The 22,212-nt window shown below is 50.8% G+C and overlaps 1 protein-coding gene across 1 annotated transcript in view; it reads right to left on the reverse strand.

The window, feature by feature from the left end:
• JPH3 (junctophilin 3) overlaps positions 1 to 22,212 on the reverse strand; it is a 104,808-nt gene that overhangs the window by 17,708 nt on the left and 64,888 nt on the right. The gene's annotated exons all lie outside the window — the stretch shown is intronic.

The raw sequence follows: 22,212 nt of genomic DNA on the forward strand, positions 1-22,212 counted from the left end.
GAGCTCTGGGCTCCTCTCTGACCAATGAGGAACAGGCACGGAGCTCTGGGCTTCCATATTCCATTGGTGGTCTGGCCTAGTTAATGATCCAAATTCTCTTCCAGCTCAGAATCGTGCCCAGAGTCTAGGATAAAGGGCCGGATCCTGAGGTTGTGTTGTCCTCCCAGCCACCTGCTTTGGGAAGGACCATGTACTGGGGTGAACAGTGTCTCCCCCCAAGTTCACCAGAGCCCGTGAACACGGCCTGATCTGGAAATAGTACATATGCAGTTAGTTCAGATAAGGTCATGCTTATTGAATGAGGCTGGGCCCTAAATCCAATGACAGGGAGAAGGCCATGAGAGGACAGAGACTAGGCCTGGAGGCCCCAGGAGCTGGAAGAGGCAAGAAGGCCTCCTCCCCCTCCCCTCAAGGATCCTCCAAGGAGCTACAGGCAGAAACCCACCTGGGCCCACAGGGGACGCTCCCTGTGCAGGGAGCAGCGCCGGCTTTGCACACCTCCCGAGTGCCAGGTAGGGCTGTGGCTGGCAGCGGGGCGGAGACAGACACGTTTCTCGGGCCACACGCGTGGTCATCTTTCAGAAGTTGAGATGTGCTTTGGGTACATTTAGAGAAAAAGGCACCAAACAGATGCCTGGTGTTATGAGGTCCCGCCTCCCTGACAGCCCCATAAAGCCCATGGCCAGTGGGAATTCAGGTCTCGGTGCTGATGCTGACTGTGCCTCAAAGAGGCCCCGAGGGAGTGGAACAAGGGAGACGGTCTCTGGACAACCAGGGGGACTGCCCAGGGCCACTCCTTCCCCTCCCCCTCCCACAGAGGCCAGTGACAGGCTCCACGTGCTCGGCTGTCCCCACAGCCTGTGGAGACACAATACCAGCCCTGCCCTCCAGGGCTTACGTCTTCCTTCCAGCAGCCTTGGGGGCGAACGCTGTGACGCCTCAGAGGTGACCCAGGTCACAGTGGAGGTGTCCTCTGGACCTCGTAACTGCCACCTCCCCCTGAGTTTCTGTAACAGCTCTGTTGAGGTCTGCTCACATAACACGCAATTTACCCACTTACAATTCCGTGGTTTTAGCACATTCAGACGTGCCACCAGCACCATCTAATTCCAGAGCATTTCCGTCTCCCCCACAGGAAACCCTGCACCCGCTGGCTGTCACTCCCCCCTTCCCCAACCCTGGCACCACCAATGCATTTCCTGTCTCTGAGGATTTCCCGCCTGGACATTTCATATAACGGAATTAGGCAGCACGGGGCCTTTGCGTCTGGTTCCTCTGAGTGTCACGTTTCTGAGGTTCAGCCACGTGGCAGCGTGGCCGTGCTTTTCAGGGCTGAGTCATATTCCACAGCGCGGTTATTCCTCTACGATGAGCCCATGTGGCTTATCCAGTCACCCACGGTGGACACTGGCTGCTCCCACATTCTGGCGATTGTGCTGCTGTGAACACGGTGTGCGTGGCTCTATGTGAACGTGCCTTTGCTCCCTCTCAACTCCTTCCTTCCTCCCTTCCTTCCTTCCTTCCTTCCTTCCTTCCTTCCTTCCTTCCTTCCTTCTTTCTTTCTTTCTTTCTTTCTGTTCCTTCCCTTTTCTGGCTCCTTCTCCCTTCCTTCCTTCCTTCTCTCCTTTTCTTCTCTTCCTCCTGCCGCCCCATCTTTCCTCCTCCCCACCCCCCACCCCTGGCCTCAAGCGCCACACAACTCTGACACCCAAAGTTGGCCCAGCTGTCTCCAACTCTGGGTGTCAGGGCGTCAGCGTGCTGTAGCCAGACCCTCTGTTCTGCATTAAACTGACTCTGAGCTTCTACACTCTGATCTGCATGCCCGACGCCTGGCTGGGGCTGGCGGGTTAGGATTTCTTCTGCCGAGTTGGTTTCCTCATTATTACCAGGGGGCAAAGCAGCTGGTTGGCAAAGTACCCACAGGAGACAAACATATGCATCCAGGTAAAGCCCTTTCAGATTCAGACAAGACTGGGTGTGGGGGAGGGCAGGCAGGACCAGCCTCCTGTGGGATCCAGGACTGAGCCCCCATCCTCTGCCAAGTCCAAATTCCAGGTGTGGGTAGGGCCATGCTCCCTCCGGAGGATCTGTCGGAGGGTCCTTCCTGCCTCTGCCAGCACCTGGGGCTCCGGGTGTCCCTGGGCTGTGGCCACATCACTCCAAGACTGTCTTCCCACGGACTCTCCCTGTGTGTCTTGCGGCTGCTCTTCTGCCTTTGACAAGTCATCGATTTAGGGCGTCCCTCACCCAGGGTGGCTGCATTTCCAGGCCCTTCACTCAACTCCATCTGCACAGACCCTTTTTCCAAGGAAGGGTCCTGGTGGACGTGTGTGTCGGGGGCCACAGTTCAGCTCGGGGATGCCAGGCTCGCTGCTGCCTGGCTGGGGTCGCTGCACAAGGAGGCAGGGCCGGTGCCTGCCCCACACAGAATACCTTTCCCTCTGTGGGTGTGCAAGGCCGTCTCCCGCCGGCAGGAGGGCAGTCAGACCCGTGTGCCCCTCCCCGCCTCCCCTACCCCCACCCCACGGGCCAGCGAAGGACAGGTGTTTTTTAGGGGAGAACAGACAACTGTGGTTTCCCTGAACAAAAGCTGATATCTCAGAGCCAGAATTTAGGGAAACACGAGTGCGGGAATTATAATTTCACATCAGTGCAACATCCTTCCTCTAGCGGCCGCGTGCCGGGCCATTCACCCTTCGTCTCTGCATCACTAAATACGTGCTAAGGAGCTGCCTCCAGCCAAGGAATAACGTGTCTCAGTAAAGGATCGTGGAGATGCGATGAGGCCTGTTATGTCAGTAAATGAGCACAGTGCTGGTTCACAGAAAGTCCCACCCACTTGGCTTCCCATTGACGGGCTAAGAACCAGGGGGTTCAGTCAGCTGCAGCCTAGACAGGAACAGCAGAGCCAACACTTCTGGTGCCCCAGCCACACACTGGGCTCCCGCACCGTCTTATCTGATCTCTTGCCCATAGAGGGCCATCCAGGTCCAATCACCCTCCATGTGCTCAGGCCCCTCGCACTCGCTCCACTCATCCCAAAGCCATGAGGTCGGCGAGGCCCTCTCTTGCAGGTGAGAAAACTTGGGGCCTGGGAGGTTGAGGGACCTGTCTGGGGTCCCAGGAAGTGGTGGCAGAGTCCAGGACGCATTGGGCAGGTCGGGGACAGCACGGATGTCAGCATTTTAAGGAAGGATGTGCCATTGTTGAACAGGAACAGCAGTCCCCGGTGCCTTCCTGTGGCTCCCGCCAGGTTCCCTGGTTCAGGATCCCGCCTCATCCCACCCCTACCGTTCTGTCTCTCCCGTCCACACCTTCTCAGCCATGGAGGAGAAATGGGCAGGAAATGGGCGGGCTGTGCAATCGAGACTTTGCCCTAGGAGAGGTGCTGACAGCCGGGGTGACCCAGCCGAGGGGGCGAGGCTGATGACACAGGACAGGAGCACTGATGAGGATCAAATCTCCACACATTTCACAGATGAGAAAACCAAGGCCCAGGGAGGTGAGGGGACCCTCCAGCATCGCACCCAGGGGAAGCGGGGTCGGGTCTGAGACCAGGGCCTCTGGGCCCGCACGGGGCAGGGGGTTCTGACAGCCAGCAGGAGGCAGGGGTACTTTTCTTCCTGTTTTCACAATGTGTTGTTTCCCGCCCCCCTCACCCCTGGAAGACCTTCACGCATTACAGAGGGTATATGCACACGTCATGGGGGAGCCGTGTCCGAACTAGACAGGAAGTTCTACCCCCTGGGACCCGTGAATGTGACCCTGTTTGGAAGCAGGGTCTTTGCAGATGTAAAAAAGCTAAACTGTGATCTTTAGGGTGGGTCCCTAATCCACGTATGAAAAGAGGGACTGGGACATGGACGCACACAGAGGGAAGGACAGGGGAGAAGCCACCATCCACCAGTCAAGACGGGAGGCCTCAGACAGAGCCAGGCAGGCAGCACCGGGATCTCGGGCCTGCAGCGTCCAGCCTGGGAGAGAGAAATCTGCTGCTTCAGCCGTCAGAGCAGACTAAGGCAGAATCTGTTCTATTTCTGCAGCCTCCTCTCACTTGTGGCCTCTCCTTCTCACTGGCCATTGCTCATCCTGAAGTCACACTCTGGCCTTTGGTTCGACCTAATCCCACTAGCCTGGTGGCTCAGGGGAGCTCCCGTAAACCAAATCCCAAGGCAAAGAAAGCAAACCTCTGGCCCTGCCTTCAAAGCAAGCCCAGCTTCCGGACCACTATATCGAGGACAGAGACAGCGCAGCTGAGAGCAAGTTGTTCCTCCTTGGTTGCAGTTGCCAAGGCAACCCTACCTCCAAGTGTGCAGCAGGCCTCCCACCTCTCTGAGCCAGTGCCCAGAACATGACCCAGCCCTGGAGGCCAGGCCCACTGGTCAGTCCCCGAGGACTGCAGCCCATCTCTTCTGGATTTGGGATCCTCAGGCCCTGCAGCCCAGTGTCAGCCAGCAGAAGGCTCAGTCCATACACAGAATTAGTGTTATTCCTATTTTACAGGTGAGGAAACTGAGGCCAGAGAAGGTGAAAGCCGGCTTCCGAACCCGATCTCCCTGCCCTGCATGTCTGCCTGTGAAGTGCTGCGAGGTGTCCTGGAGCCCCCATCTCCTCAGGGGTCCAAAACCTCACTGCCTGGGCCCCTAAGTGAGGAAGCCGGTGCCTCGTCCTCCCTCCTCGGCCTCCCTGCCCGCCCCCCAGCCAGCCCGGTCCCCTTGCTGCATGGTGAAATGTATTTTGGTAGACAGACTGCCAGTCCCACTGAGCTTGGACCCGATGCTTCTTCTGAATGAGGGGCTGCACCTTTCGCCAGCCCGGTGACTTCCTCCCCAGGAGTCCATGCTCTAGCGAACTGTCTGTAAGCAGGTGGACCCTTTCCAGGCTGGGCTGAGAGAGGAAGGGGTCAGGGCTGGTGCAGGGGAGGAGGAGATGCTGGCAGGTACCAGCGTCCTTAACGATGATGGTACACACTTGAGTATGTTCAGCTACGAGCAGCCACAGCCTTGCTCCTCATGGGGAGCCAGCGCCTGCAGGAGCAGCTGGGAGATGGTCAGAAATGCAGGTTCTCAGACCTTTGCTTGGCAAGGTCTCAGAAGCACCAGCTGATGGCACAGGAGAGGGTGAACTCCCACTCCCTCTATCTCATATTCTGCCTGGAGTGCTCCCCCGACCGCTCAGTGGGTTCCAGAACCACACACTAGAGCAGTGGTTCTCAACCTTCCTAATGCTGCGACCCTTTAATACAGTTCCTCATGTTGTGGTGACCCCCAACCATAAAATTATTTTCGTTGCTACTTCATAACTGTAATTTTGCTACTGTTATGAATCGTAATGTAAATATCTGATATGCAGGATGTATTTTCATTGTTTGCAACCCACAAGTTGAGAACCGCTGCACTAGAGGGAGGATACCCTGAGAGTCCCTGGGAACCTGCTGGGGCACAAACAGGTCAAGGAACTTGCCCCGGAGAAACCCAGCCCAGGAAAGGCTAGGCTGAGACAGGACACTGCCTCCAAGTCCACAGTTTTGCCCATCGTGATTTGGGGGCTGCTGGGAAGGTGGGAATCCTCCTGGGAGGCCCAGCCTCTTTACCTGTGGAGACACCTGGGCTGGTCACCAGTCCCCACAGGCCTTAATTTTTCCATCTGCAAAATGGAGCCATCTCAAGGATTAACTGAAATAGCATAGGCCACACCCCTACCACATGCCCAGCACATAGCAAATGCTGGGAGATTTGGTAGCTGTGTTCTTTCAACCCTCGGTGGCAGTCCCTGCCCATCAGTGGGGAAGGGGGCTGTAGGTGCCTGAGCCAGCCCTGCTCCTTCCCTAGGATGGGGGGTGCTACCCCCCCTCCAGGGCCCTTCCCAGCTGCCCCCATGTGACTTAGACAGGATTTCCCCCAGGCATCCTCCAGTGCTCCCGCCCTGCCATGAGCTGAGATGGAGCAGACCCCTGGCAGGACCAATGGAGCTCTGAGCACAGGCTTGCAACCACAGCCCCAGTGTAGACCGTCCCCCAACCTTCATGGGTCTGCTGCCACAAGGTTGGCCCGCCCAAGGCTCCGCCCAAGGCTCCGCCCAAGGCTCCGGAGTACTGGCAGGGAGGGAGTGTTAGAAGGAGCTGCTGTGTTCAGAGCAGGCAGAGGGGCCCTGGAGTCCAGACTTTGGCTATCCTGGGGTAGAGTCCTAGGGCCCTTTCCCCCCATTGGCAAATGGAACATCCCTTCCTGGCACAGCCCTGAACCCAATGGACCAGAATGCCTTGGGGGATTAAAAATGGCAGCAGAGCAAGGGGATGCTGCACGGATATGCTCCCAAGACCAAACTGGAATTACAACTAAAATACAGAAAATCTTCCTGAATAATCAACAGAAGACTCGCTGGAGAGAACCCTGATAATTGAGGACAGAAAGTGGAGACCACATAGAGACTGATAGGAGGGGCGGAGGCTCAAAAGGGCTGGCCAGGCTCCTACAGACAGCAATTGAAGTTCTGGAGAGATATCTCAGCTGTGGGGGGTTGCCATTGAGAACTCTGGGGTCTAATCCCCAAGCTGGGCCCCTCAGCAGAGAGCACCAGAACTGAGAAGGATACCCACATAACACCTGGTTGTGAGAAGTAGCAGGGTTGCTGCCCACCACGGAGAGATGGCTGGAAATGCAGGCACCCTCATAAAGGGCCAATGCACAAAATTTCCTGTGCATCCACTCACCTTGTGCTCCGGCAGAGGGAGGGCAGAGTGGACTGGAGCTGTGTGAGCAGAAGCCAGGGTTGGGGGCTCTGGGGTTAGAGCTCAGAAGGCAGACACCCCAGTTTCCTGTGCTGAGTCATTTCCTCATGCTGCAGAGGTCATCTTTCTTAGGCAGACAATTGCTATCTATGTGGTTTTACCTGGGGAGCAGACAGTTGGCCCACCCTATTGGAAAACACCTTGCCCCATGGTGTGGAGTTTCTGAGGCCCATTAAGAAACTGAGAATAACAATTAGCCTCCAGGCAGAAGAAACTGCCCCACCTAGTTGGGGGAAAACTCTCACCACACCTGTGGATGATTAACTGAGGGTTTTTCAAGACTAAATCCAATCAGCCTACAAGCAGAGATGATCTCTGTAGGCTTTGAGTCTTTGCCTAATCTAATTAGTCATAAACAGCATTTGACACTGTCCTGCACTAGAGACTGAGAGGCATAGCAGAACTGCCTAATACATAGTCACAAACCCAAACAGGCACCCAAAATGAGGAGACAAAGAAACAACCCCCAAATGAAAGAACAAGATAATTATCCAGAAGAAAAAATAAACAAAGCAGAGATAAGAAATTTATCTGAAACAGAGTTCAGAGTAATGATGGTAAAGATGCTCAACAGCATGAGAAAAGATATAGCAACTATGAAAACAAATAAAGAATAACATAGCACAAATAAAGAACACATCAGAAGGAATACACAGCAGATTAGGGAAAACTGAGGATCAAATCAGTGAATTAGAAGACAGGGTAGAAAAAGTCACTCAATCAGAGAACCAAAAGAAAAAAAAATTAAGCTAAAAAACAGAAGGACAGCTTAAGGGAGCTGTGGGACAACATGAAACATAACAATATTCACATAGTAGGTGTGCCAGAAGAGGCAGAAAGGGAGGAAGAGATAGAGAACGTGTTTGAAGAAATAATGGCAGAAAATTTCCCTAACCTGGTGGAGAAAAAAGTCACACAAATTCAGAAGGCACAGAGAACCCCAACAAAAAGAACCCAAACAGGCCCATGCTCAGACACATCATAATTAAAATTAAAGACAAAGAGAGAATCTTAAAGGCAGCAAGAGAAAAGCAAATTGTTACCTACAAAGGAGCTCCCATAAGGCTGTCATATGATTTGTCAGCAGAAACTCTATAGGTCAGAAGGGAATGGCATGAAGTACTCAAGCTAATAATGGAAAGCAAGGATCTGAAACCAAGATTACTATATTCAGCAAGGCTATCCATTCAAAATAGATAGTGAAATAAAGAACTTCCCAGACCAAAAAAAAAAAAGGCTAAAGGAGTTCATCACCACCAAGCCAGCATTACAAGAAATGCTAAAGGGACTACTGTAATGAGAAGAAGAAAGAGAGAGAGAAACCTAGGAATACAGAATTAAAATTTCAATAGATAAGTACCTATCAATAATAACATGAAATGTAAATGGATTAAATCTCCAATCAAAAGGCATAGGGTAGAGGAGTGGATACGAAAACATGACCAAACTATATGCTGTCTACAGGAGACCCACGTGAAAACAAGACTCACTCAGGATGAGAGTGAGGGATAGAAAAAAAATTTTCCATGCAAATGCAAAAGGGAAAAAAGCTGGGGTAGCAATACTCATATCTGACAAAATAGACTTCAAAATGAAGGCCATCACAAGAGACAACAAAGGTCACTACATAATACTAAAGGAATTGATTCAACAAGAGGATATAACCCTGGCAAACATATATGCACCAAATATAGAAGCACCTAAATATATAAAAAGACAAACTTCTAGAGGATTTTAAGGAAGAGATTGACAATAATTAAGTCATAGTAGGGGACTTTAACACTCCACTAACTTCACTGGATAGATCTTCCAGACAAAAAATTAACAAGGAAACAGTGACTCTAAAGCACATAGATTGGATCAGATGGATTTAATTGATATTTATAGAGCATTTCACCCCAAAGATGAAGAATATACACTCTTCTCAAGTGCACATGGGTCATACACAAAGATAGACCACATGTTAGGACACAAAACAAGTCTCTACAAGTTCAAGAAGATTGAGATCATATCACGCATCTTCTCAGATCACAGTGGAATGAAATTAGAAATCAACTATAGTAAAAACTCCCCAAAACATTCAAACACATGGAGGCTAAATAGCATGTTATTAAACAATGCATGGGTTACCAATGAGATCAAGAAAGAAATAAAAAACTTCCTGGAAACAAATGAAAATGAACACACAACAACAACCCCAAATCTCTGGGACACAGCAAAAGCAGTCCTGAGAAGGAACTTCCTAGCACTACAGGCCTACCTCAAAAAAACAAGAAAAATCATCAGCAATCTATTTAACCCTGCAACTTAAAGAACTAGAAAGAGAACAACAAGAAAAGCCTCAAGGAAGTAGAAGGAAGGAAATACAGTGGGGCCTTGACTTATGGGTTTAATTCGTTCCGTGACGGAGCTGTAACTCAAATTACTCGTATGTCAAATCAAAAAGTGAACGAGTGAGACACATGATGCTGGGCTGATGTTGTGGGGTTCACTGTGATGTTCGCTGCGCCAACTAGTGGTGGGGTATCTGAAGCTGGCTCGTAACCCGAATTTTAGCTCGCAACTCAAAGCAAAAAATTGGCCGAGAGATGGCTCGTATCTCGAAAAACTCGTTAGTCGGGACACTCGTAAGTCAAGGCCCCACTGTAATAAAGTTTAGAACAGAAATAAATGACATAGAGACTAAAAAAAAAATTACAAAAAAATCAATGAAACCAAGAGCTGGTTTTTTGAAAGGATAAACAAGATTGATAACCGTTAGCCAGGCTCATCAAGAAACAAAGAGAGCCTTAGCCAGTTTGGCTCAATGGATAGAACGTCGGCCTATGGACTAAAGGGTCCCAAGTTAGATTCCGGTCAAAGGCACGTACCTTGGTTGTAGGCTCCTCCCGACCTGGGCCCTAGTTAGAGCACATGCAGGAGGCAACCAAGTGATGTGTTTCTCTCACATCAATGTTCTCTCTACAAATCGATGGAAAAATATCCTCAGGTGAGGATTAACTTAAAAAAAAAAGGAAGAAAGAAACAAAGAGAGGACTCAAATAAATAAAATTAGAAATGAAAGCAGAGAAGTAACTACTGACACCACAGAAATACAACGGATTATAAGAAAATACTATGAACAACTATATGCCAATGAGCTGGACAATGTGGATGAAATGGACAAATTCCTACAATGTACAGTCTCCCAAAACGGAATCAGGAAGAATCAGAAAGCCTGAATAGGCCAATAACAACTGAGGAAACAGAAGCAGTAATAAAAAAAAACCTCCCAGCAAACAAAAGCCCAGATCCGGACAGCTTCATAAGGGAGTTTTACCAAACACTCAAAGAAGAACTAACACCTATACTCCTCAAACTATTCCAAAAAATCCAAGAGGAAGGAACACTTCCAAGCTCTTTTTATGAGGCCAGCATTATCCTAATTCGTGAGAGTGTCCAGCTAAAGACACTACAAAAAAAGAGAATTATAGGCCAATATCCCTGGTGAACATAGATACTAAAATCCTCAACAAAATATTAGCAAATCGGATCCAGCAATATATTAAAAATATCATACCCCATGACCAAGTGGGACTTATTCCAGAGATGCAAGGCTGGTGCAATATTCACAAATTAATAAACAGATACAACACTAAACAAATTGAAAGACAAAAATTACATGATCATATCAATAGACTCAGAAAAAGCACTCAACAAAATCCAACACCCATTTTTTATAAAAATTCTCAGCAAATTGGTGGGAATTGAGGGAGCATATCTCAACATGATAAAGGCCATATATGATAACTGACAGCGAACACAATATTCAATGAGCAAAAACTAAAACCATTTCCCCTAAGAACAGGAACAAGATCTGGATATCCGATTTCACCACTCTTATTCAACATAGTACTGGAAGTCCTAGCCACAGTGATCAGACAAGAAGGAGAAATAAAAGGCATCCAAATTGGGAAGGAGGAAGTAAAACTCTCATTATTTGCAGATGACATGATATTGTACATAGAAAACCCTAAAGACGCCACCAAAAAACTACTAGATTTAATAAATGAATTTGGCAATGTAGCAGAATACAAAATCAACACCTAAAAATCGATGGCTTTTTTATACATCAATAATGAATTCTCAGAAAGAGAAACTAAATAAACAATCCCATTTACCATTGCAACAAAAAAATTAAGATACTTAGGAATAAGCATGTACTCAGAAAACTACAGGATGCTGAAAAAAGAGAGATAGAAGATATAAACAAGTGAAAGAATATACCATTTCCTGGATTGGTAGAATCAACATCATTAAAATGTCCATACTACCCTAGGGCAATCTACAGATTCAATGCAATCCCTGTTAAAATACCTACAGCATATTTCATAGAAATAGAACAAATACTCCAAAAATTTACATGGAACCAAAAAGACCCCAAATAGCTACAGCAATCTTGAGCAAGAAGAACCAAAGTTGGAGGAATCACAATACCAGATTTCATGTTATACTACAAAGCCACCATAATCAAAACAGCCTGGTACTGGCACAAGAACAGGCATATAGATCAATGGAACTGAACAGAGTACCCAGAAATCAACCCAAGTCATTATGCTCAATTAATATTTGACAAAGGAGGCAAGAGCATACAAAGGAGACAAGACAGTCTCTTCAATAAGTGGTGCTGGGAAAATTGAAATAGACCACCAACTTACACCATACACAAGAATAAACTCAAAATGGATAAAATATAAGTCGGAAAACCATAAAAATCCTAGGAGAAACCACAGGCAGCAAAATCGCAGATATCTCTCGTAGCAATATGTTTACGTACAGATACATCTCCTAGGGCTAGAGAAACTAAGGAGAAAATAAACACATGGGACTACATCAAAATAAAAAGCTTCTGCACAGCAAAAGAAACCATCAGCAAAACGAAAAGTGAGTCCATTGTATGGGAGAACATATTTGGCAATGATACATCTGATAAAGGGTTAATATCCAAAATATATAAGGAACTCATACAACTGAACAAAAGGAAGACAAACAATCCAATTAAAAAATGGGCAAAGGACCTAAATAGACACTTCTCCAAAGTGGACATTGAGAGATACAAATTAAATCGAGAATGAGGTATCAGCTCACACCTGTCAGAATGGCTACCATCAACAAATCAATAAACTTGACAAGTGCTGGCAAGGATTGGAGAAAAGGGAAGCCTAGTACACTGCTGGTGGGAATGCAGACTGGTGCATCCATTATGTAAAACCGTATGGAGTTTCCTCAAAAAATTAAATATGGAACCACCATTTGACCCAGTGATCCCACTTCTAGGAAAATATCCTTAAAAACCCAAAACATTAATCAGAAAGAATATATGCACCCCTGTGTTCACAACAGTATAATTTACAATAGCTAAGATCTGGAAACAGCCCAAGTGCCCATCAGCAGATGAGTGGATAAAAAAGCTGTGGTACATTTACACCATGGAATACTATGCAGCAGTAAAAAAATAAGGATCTCTTACCCTTTGAGACAGCATGGAGGGACCTGGAGAGTATCATGCTAAGTGAAATAAGTCAGTCAGAGAAAAACAAGTATCACATGATCTCACTCATATGATACTTTAATTAACAAAATAAACTGATGAACTGAGTGGATCCAGATTCATGGAAGCATGGAACAAAGTGTGGAATCTCAGGGGTGGCCTGGTGGAAGGTAATCAACCAAAGACCTTGTATGCATATAAGCATAACCCATGGACACAGACCATAGGGTAGTGAAAGCCTGGGGTGGGGGGTGAAGGGTGGGCTGGAGGGGATCAATGGGGGAAGAAGGGGGACATATGTAATACTTTCAACAATAAAGATTTATTTAAAAAAAAAAGAATGCCTTGGAAATAAGATTAACATTCAGGCCAGGGGCAGCTCTCATGGCCCCTCCCAGGCAGACATCACTAATCAATCACTGCCTTCTTTCCCAGGCTCTGGCCACAGCTTGGGAAACTTCTGTTTCAGCCGCCCTGACCAGCCAATCAGAATCAGCTGACAAGCTGTGAGCTAGGCCTCCCTGGGCAGACTGCTACTTATTTCTGCATCAGCATAAGCTTGGGCCGGTCTGATTATCATAAAAACACTGTGAACAGTGCAGACACCATCCAAAGGGACTGCTCCCTCTACCTGTGCCTGAGCCCAACCAGACTGTGATGCACCTGCCAGAGGCGGTCAAGGGCTCAACTGCGCTACCCAAACCGGCAGCACCTGCATCACTGGGGTGTCCAGAATGCAGATTCTCAGGCCCCCAGCCCTGCTGAATCCGGAAGGCCAAGCGTCTGCCTGAATTAGCCCTAAGGACTCTCATACAGACGTGTGCCCCAGGAAGGCCTGTGGTCCTGCACCACAGTCCTGTTCAGGCTAAAGCTGGGGCCGGGAGGAGCCGGGCTGTGGGCCCTGAAGTTTGTGAGGCTGGGGCCTTCTTTTAGAGAGAGAACACAAAACGCCTACATGGGCGTGTTGTTAAAGCCCAGGCGATTGTGCTTCATTGGTTCCTGGGATCTGGGGGTGGTGGGCCCGAGCAGGGAGAGGTGTGTGAAGGAGGGAGGCCCAGCTCAGGCACGTGGGGGTCGGCAACGCTGAAAAACCCCTGGGGGTGATGACGAGCCATTGGGTTCAGTCTTGTAGCTGCCTGAGTCACATCATCCAAAATGAAATCCTCCTCAGAGGAACCTCCTCCCCAGGGACAGGAGAGATGGTGGCACACGCACAGGTAAGAGCAGCCTTCCCAGGGCCCACCTGGTCCCATTGTCCCGCCCCGGTAGGCCCGGGCGCCCGACCAGGCCGAGGCTGACAAACACATCAGATGGCTGGTGGGACATTTCCGAACACCTTGGGGGCTACTGTCGCAGGGCCCGGCTGTGCACCCACAGGGAGCATGCTTCCTCCGGGCGTCCTGCCCCTTGCACACTCGCCACCGGCACGTGGGAATCAATGAGGGACACCTCCCACCGTTTGTCATTCGCACTGTGTTGCTACGTTGTTACGGGCAGCAGGCGAGCTGGAAGGGAAGCCCATCAGACAGAGAGGCAGAGGTTCTTAGGTGTCCTCAGTTCACAGCAGCCTTTCCCACCTGCCATTATCCGAGCGCGGTGGCCAGGGATCTAACACGCTCCGGGGCCAACGCTGCAAGCCTCCCATCTCCCCCTCTGCCAACTGCCGGTAGTCATGGGAGGTCAAGTGTGCCCCTCAAGCTACACTGGTGGCACAAGAAGGCCGACCCCCCAATGTCTGTGCAGGGTCAATCCTCTGCGCTCCAGCTCCAGGCGGCAGGAGGGGACGCTGAGACCAGAGACAAGAAAGGCCTTGGCTCTACCTCACTCACAGCAACCTTCTGTGGGCTCCCCCGCTGTCTCAGGCCCCGTGCAGTGCCAGGGACACAGGAAGAAAGGCTCACATCCTGCCCAGGAGGCTTAGAGGGCAAAACAGGCATTAACTAACCACAGTGCCACTGGTTGTAACTGTAACCAGTTATAACGAATGCTGCAGAGAGCATGCGAGCACTGAGAAGGCATTCCCAGGGGCTCACACCTGGTCAGGGAGGGCTTCCTGGAGGAGGTGATGGTGAAGGACTAGCAAGAGAGTGGTAAAGGTGAGTGTGAGGGGCTAGATGGGGCTTGTGGAAGTCCTAGATGGGAAGAGGGGGCATGATGCCCCCACGGGCCCACGTAGAGAAAGGAGCTGGGGCAGGAGCTGGAACACAGAGGCCTCGTTCACCCCAAGGCCAGAGAAAGCTCTCTGAAGGGCCGTGGGCAGAACAGGACCAGCTCTGAGGGGCACACTGAGAGGGGCCCTCTCGGGAAAACATTCAGACGCTGCAGCAATCACAAGACCGACTGACCATTACTGCCCTCCACGGTGTCTGTGACTTCTTCCCATCCACGCCTGAGCTGATCACGTGAGTAAGATGGAGGATTGGCAGGGTTAAAAAATTATTAAAAAAGAATCCAAACAGAGCCAAACAGTATAAAATGAGAGTCAAGTCTCCTGTTGCAATTGCTCTAATGGACTTTCTACCAGAGCCAGGACGTGGGGGAAGGAGCCTGAACCCCACCCGGGTCCCTGGAAAGCGTAGCTCATCTGTTCAGACCCGGTTTCAACGTCAAAGACAAGCAGGTCACACAGTGGAGCTGCCTGAAACGCTGGAAAGCATTCTGGATCAAATCGCAACAGCTGGCCCCTCTCCTGCCACATCATCCCCTACGCCCATTTTTTCTCCAATGAAGAAAGTCTTCAAAGAAAGAAAAAAAAGGCCAAAATAATTAAAGAAATGGTGTCTGGTACACCAGCAGGCTCCAGCCAGGCTGACTCACAAAGGCAGCCAGAGACAGAGGGGGGTCAGGGAAATGCCACCCCAGAGGGACATTCCGCACCCAAGCCTGGGATGCGCAAGGGCCCCAGATGTCTGAGGTTTGGGCCTGGGGGCGGGGTGTGGGGTGAGGGTGGGGTGATCTGAGGTCAGGAGTTGTCTCTGCCTGAAAGACCATTGTCCTGGGGCTGCAATAACAGCAACCATAGAACAGGGGCTTAAAACAACATAAATCTATTCTCCCACAGGTCTGGAGGCCAGAAGGCCCCAGGGAAGACCTTCCCCCGGCCCCTCTTCCAACTCTGCTGTTGCTGGCGATCTTTGCCTTGGCTCATGGCCAATCACGCCAGTCCCTGTCTCCGTCTTCACAAGGCCTCTCGCCTTCTTTGTGTGTCATTGTGTGTTTCCGCTTCTCTTCTCTTAAAAGACACTCTCACCGGATTTAGGGCCCACCCTAACCCAGGATGACCTTCTCTTGATCCTTACCTTAATTACATCTGCAAGGTCCCTATTTCCAAAAAAAGGTCACAGTCTGAGGTCCAGCTTGGGGTCCACCATTAACCTACTATGTGGTATTAATGCTCCATTTCTCTGTGACCTTCGATCCCAGGCCAGACGTCACTCCCAGGGAGCAGTCCTGACCTCACCCTCCACCCTCACAAGCATTCTGGGCTTCCTAGACTAGTATCATGACCCGGAAGGTGTGATAGGGCTGAGTGTGTTGGCATCCAGACTCCCCATTCACCAGCTACTTTATCAGGGGCTGGGGATGCCTCTGAGCCTCAGTTTCCTCAACTGTAGAATGGGTACAGTAATAAGGATCCGTGCAGGACCTCTGTAAAGACTAATGAGACAGCACACAGCCCTGTGGTTCTTAGCCGATAGATATTTTGTGAGTTTTTGTTGTTGTTGTTTTTAGCAGCTTTCCTGAGGTATGATTTACATACCATAACATTCTCCCGTTTAAAGGGAGAATGGGTTTTAGTATTTTTAGAGTTGTGCAGCCATAATCTAATTTTGTAACATTTTCATCACCCTTAAAAGAAAGCTCATACCCATTGGCAGTCGCTCTCCATTCCTCCCAGCTCCTGTCAACTGCCAGTCTGCGGTGTGTTGTTGTTTTGTGGAGTATTTCTCTCAGGGAGGAATTAAGAAGCCACGGGCTGGCAGTGTCTGAATCTGTGTCAGCTGGGGGGTGGGGTGGGAAGGGTGGGAGATGGGTGTGGAGGGAAAGGTAGGGCCAGGGGACACCATGGGGGCAGGGCCAGCGCTGCAGCCCTCCCCCCTCTCCCGCCGAGCCTGGGTCGCCTTTGAACTCCTTTGATTATGGAATTCTTTCTTGAGTTAAAAGACTCTCTTTGCTGTAAAATCTAACAAAACTCTAGAAACCATGCTCTTGATATAAAACAGAAGACAGAAGGGAAGGTGGAAAATTCTCCCCAGACACAAACACCACAGCACTGCCCAGACACTGCAGGCCAACAGCCACGACCTGGGAGAGCAGGTCTGCTGGGCTCACCGACAGGGGACAGGCGCCAGGAACTCAAAGCACAGGGGCAGGTCCTGCCCAGAGGGAGTGGAAGGTCTGATGGGAACGCTGGTCTGGACACAACCATGGAACAGTGAACATCAGCAACGCTCTGGGATGGACACAGGCCCGAGGCCTGAGAGGCAGGAAAGGACTGGCTAGGAGAAAAGAGGATGAGGGACAGCAGGTGCAGAGGCCCAGGGGCAGGGGAGGGAACACCATGTCAGGGAACTGAGGGAGGTGAGAGTGCACAGGGAGGTGGGGTGGGCAGAGGCATCTGCCTCATGGGAGGGATGGGGGTGGTAGGAAAGATACTGGGTTTAAAACCTGCCACTGCTGCCCTGACCAGGTGGTTTGAGTGTCATCCCATGCACCCGAAGGTCCCGGGCTTGATCCCCGGTCAGGGCTCGCTCATAAGGAGGCAACAGATCGATGATTCTTTCACATCAGTCTCTCTCTTCTCTTTCTTTCCCTCCTTTCCTCTCTCCCTAAAAATCAATTTTTTTAAAAAAAATATTTTATTGATTTTTTACAGAGAGGAAGGAAGAGGGACAGAGAGTCAGAAATATTGATCAGCTGCCTCCTGCACACCCCCTACCGGGGATGTGCCCACAACCATGATACATGCCCTTGACTGGAATCGAACCTGGGACCTTTCAGTCCGCAGACCGACGCTCTATCCACTGAGCCAAACTGGTTAGGGCTAAAAATCAATTTTTAAAAAGCCTTCCACTGTCTGCCTATTGTGGCTGGATATTTTCTTTTAAAAAATATGCAAAAGCAATATGGGTTCTTTAAAAATTTTTTAAATAAAAAGTGTGGAGAATGAATGTAAATTTCCCCTTTCAACACTTTCCTCATCTATTCAAGACCCCACAGGTAATAATCGTTAATTCTAATGGATTCTCTTCCAGCTATTTTTCTATATACTTTAGGCATTCACATCTTATTTTTTAAATTGATTTTAGAGAGGGAGCAGCAGAGAGAGAGAGAGAAACATTGATTGGTTGTCTCCCATACATGCCCTGACTAGGAATCGAACCCACAACCTAGGTATGTGCCCTGACCAGGAATCAAACCTTAGACTTTCTGATGCACAGGACGACGCTCCAACCAACTGAGCCACTCTGTCCAGGGCTTACACATCTTATTTTTTTTAAATAAATGATCATACTCTACATATTTTTTCCTATGACTTATTTTTGCCATTAATATGTCATGGACATCTCTTGCTTATGAGTTCGCCAAGGTATTTCTTATTGTTCTTAATGCCTATATAATATCGCATTAAAATCTCGACACAAGTGTTAGCACACCACACTCTTCTGTGTCCTGCTTTTTCTGTGTGTGTTTTTTCCAACCTAACACTGTATCTTGGAGGGTGTTCCGCATCAGCAAACACAGAGCTTTCTTGTTCTTTTCAATGGGTTTTGTGCTGAAATACATTGGGTCTGCCCCTACGGAGGGACCTGTAGGCTGTTTTCCACTTTCTGCTTTTACAAATCATGGCCCAGTGATACCCTTGGTGCATTCGATATTTCACATACACATCTACCTTCAGGGTATTTCCAGAAGAGCAGTTGCTGAATCAACGATGCAGTTCAAATGTTCCTATAGTCTAAACTTTGATAGAGATGAACAATTTGCTATCCAGAGAGGTTACATCAATTCACAGGAGCAGTACACAGAGGGCCATTTCCCCATATCCTCTCCAATTCAGTGGGTCATCATGGTTTATCTTTCCCGAGCTTACAGGCGAAACATCGTATTATCTCTTGGTGGTTTTCATTTGCACTTTGGTCATTAGGAGTGGGGGTGGCTTTGTTTCCTTGCTGATTTGTAAGAATGTTCATTGAAAAGCTCTATGAGGCTGCCACTGCCACACCCCCACTTCACAGGTGAGAAAACTGAGGCCTTAGGAGATGAAGCCCTGCGGCTGGTGTGTTCACCATCTCCAGCCGGAAGCCCAGCTGCGATCTGAGCCAGGCCAGCCCGAAGAGATCACCCAGGTAGGCCCTGGACCAGCCTGTTTTGGGGGTCAGGGTGGAGAGGGGCTCATCCTGGTTGCCATGGCAACCCAGAAGCTCCTGCTCATTAGAAATGGGAGTCTCCTAAAGAGTTGACTTTCCAACACCCTTTCTCCCTCCGCCTGCCTCCTCTCCCTCCGGGATGCAGTCTATGTTTAGACCAAGCACCCGCTCTTCTCCTCCCTCACCCCACACCCCAAACCCCCACACACCAGGAATAGCAGGCAAGCAGCCCCCCACAATTAGCCTACATACCCACTGAACAAGCGGAAAGACAACTCATTAGGTGCTCCGTGTCCACCCAGCTCAGGCTGGTGCACTGGGCACCCCGGCCTGTGACTGTCCATGGGCCTGGCCTGGACAGGGTCGGGGGGTAAGGGGAGGGGACCAGAACAGACAGGATGGGTCATGGCGCCAGGGCAGGGACAGATCCTGAACGCAGAATGAGCCGAATCAAATCTGGGTACTGTCCTTCTCAGGCGCAAAAAGGCTGGGCTGGGGATATACTTACTTACAACCAGTCAGGGACACTCACGTCCATGTTCTCTTTAGTTTGCCTACTCACTGCTCTTCCTGAAACATGATCTTGGAAGTAACTTAGTTACAATCAGTTTAAAAAGGAACCCGTCTGTCCATGATGTCTGGACTGGGCCAGGGCTGCTGGATTCCCCTTCAGGGACCTGCCACCCCATGCCCAGCAGACACAGGAGCAGTACACAGAGGGCCATTTCCCCATATCCTCTCCAATTCAGTGGGTCATCATGGTTTATCTTTCCCGAGCTTACAGGCGAAACATCGTATTATCTCTTGGTGGTTTTCATTTGCACTTTGGTCATTAGGAGTGGGGGTGGCTTTGTTTCCTTGCTGATTTGTAAGAATGTTCATTGAAAAGCTCTATGAGGCTGCCACTGCCACACCCCCACTTCACAGGTGAGAAAACTGAGGCCTTAGGAGATGAAGCCCTGCGGCTGGTGTGTTCACCATCTCCAGCCGGAAGCCCAGCTGCGATCTGAGCCAGGCCAGCCCGAAGAGATCACCCAGGTAGGCCCTGGGCCAGCTTGTTTTGGGGGTCGGGGTGGCAGTAGGGTGGAGAGGGGCTCATCCTGGTTGCCATGGCAACCCAGAAGCTCCTGCTCATTAGAAATGGGAGTCTCCTAAAGAGTTGACTTTCCAACACCCTTTCTCCCTCCGCCTGCCTCCTCTCCCTCCGGGATGCAGTCTATGTTTAGACCAAGCACCCCCTCTTCTCCTCCCTCACCCCACACCCTAAACCCCCGCACACCAGGAATAGCAGGCAAGCAGCCCCCCACAATTAGCCTACATACCCACTGAACAAGCGGAAAGACAACTCATTAGGTGCTCCGTGTCCACCCAGCTCAGGCTGGTGCACTGGGCACCCCGGCCTGTGACTGTCCATGGGCCTGGCCTGGACAGGGTCGGGGGGTAAGGGGAGGGGACCAGAACAGACAGGATGGGTCATGGCGCCAGGGCAGGGACAGATCCTGAACGCAGAATGAGCCGAATCAAATCTGGGTACTGTCCTTCTCAGGCGCAAAAAGGCTGGGCTGGGGATATACTTACTTACAACCAGTCAGGGACACTCACGTCCATGTTCTCTTTAGTTTGCCTACTCACTGCTCTTCCTGAAACATGATCTTGGAAGTAACTTAGTTACAATCAGTTTAAAAAGGAACCCGTCTGTCCATGATGTCTGGACTGGGCCAGGGCTGCTGGGATGAGCCAAATCAAACCTGGGTACTGTCTTTCTCGGGCGCAAAAAGGCTGGGCTGGGGGCACTGGCATGCTCATGTCCATGTCCTCTTTAATTCGCCTACTCAATGCTCTTCCTGAAACATGATCTTGGAAGTAATTTAGTTACAATCAGTTTAAAAAGGAACCAGTCTGTCCATGATGTCTGGACTGGGCCAGGGCTGCTGGATTCCCCTTCAGGGACCTGCCACCCCATGCCCAGCAGATAGGCCACCAGAGCATGCTGGTGTCTGGAGGGGGCGGGACAAGGGGCCAACCAGGTGTGTGCCCCGTCAGCTCAGGGTGGGCCGTGCTCTGGGCCCCGACTCTCCAGGCCCCCACGTCCCCACCAGGGCAGAGGACCATGGTGGAACGTGGATCGGCCAGCATCTCGGGATGATGCAGGGGAGGCCTGCCCCAGGGGGAACGCAGACGGAACTGTCCGTGGGAGCAGAGGCTCCAGGCTCCAGCTCCTGTCCCAGGGGACATCACGTACACAGCAGTTTCATAGCTGCAGTGACTCGGAATGCCAAGATGCCAGCACCAGGCATTAAACCCCAAGTGCAGGCCCTTCTGGGGGTAGAACCTGGGAGACAGCACTGCCCACACAACTTGCTCGCCCACCGCCCTCCGCTGCCTCCTGACTCAGGGAGAGCCCCTCCATCCCTGACCTAATTCCACTTCCTCTGGGAAGTCCTGTCTCCACCTCTCCCCACCCTCCTGAGAGCCTGGGGACTGAGACCAGTGTGTGCTCCTGCGTTAGCATGGCAGCCCCATGCACCAAGACCAGTGGCAGCTGCAGGGTGGGCCCCATAAGGCCTTTGCTGAGCTGAGGAACCCATATATTAGTGTGATTCTCCAGAACCATGTCTCCTTCCCACCAGCTCCCTCGACGGGGCTGACGGTCCCACTGGCAGAGTCTGGTGCACGTGGGTGCTCAGAAGGGGTCTGAGGAGTGACTGGATGGAAAGGAGGCCAGAGCAGCATGAGCAGAGGCACGGAAGGAGGACGACAGGAGGCTGACAGAGGCCGGGGCCGCGGGGTGGGCAGACCCTCACCTGTGGTCCAGCCACATGCATCTGGAACCTGGCACAGTGCTGTTCACACAGCAAAATCAACAAGCCTTTGTGGGTAGGATAAGGAAATAAGGCCAGGCCGAGGGGGCCGTGAGAGCCAGCAGGGGGGTTAGTCAGGGGCACGCTTCGTGCTCCCAGCCTGGAGAGCCGCCCCTGACTCAGAGCCGCCCCTGACTCAGCGAAGATTACGGCTGGCTTCTCCCAGGATGTCAGTTACAGGATAAATGGAGGAAAGGCCATTAACAAGAGGAGCAATCTTTGCAGCAGATCCCCCCCAGGCCACCATCCCTGCTGCTGGGTACCCATGGGGGGCGCAGTCACCCCCACCCCAGGTCACTTCAGTCCCCTCCTTACACCGACATCCTCTGTGCTCCTGTGGAGCGCGAGCCAGTGCAAGCTAGCTTGGTGCTGACCCACTGCTGAAAGTGCCTACCTCTGTCCGTGGGAGGGGCTGAGAGGCTCTGGGGCAGTGAAAGGAGCAACTCCTGCAGCCTCCTGGACACAGCCTCACGCAGGCTGGCCAGAGCACCACCCACCCGGCCGGGGGCAACCAGGTGCAGTCCTAGGGCAGGCGGAGGCATGGCACACCTGCGGACAACCAGCCTGGGCTGCAGGTGCAGTCCTAGGGCAGGCGGAGGCGTGGCACACCTGCGGACAACCAGCCTGGGCTGCAGGTGCAGTCCTAGGGCAGGCGGAGGC

Source organism: Myotis brandtii, unplaced genomic scaffold (assembly GCF_000412655.1).
Source record: "Myotis brandtii unplaced genomic scaffold, ASM41265v1 scaffold165, whole genome shotgun sequence".
Classification (NCBI taxonomy): domain Eukaryota; kingdom Metazoa; phylum Chordata; class Mammalia; order Chiroptera; family Vespertilionidae; genus Myotis; species Myotis brandtii.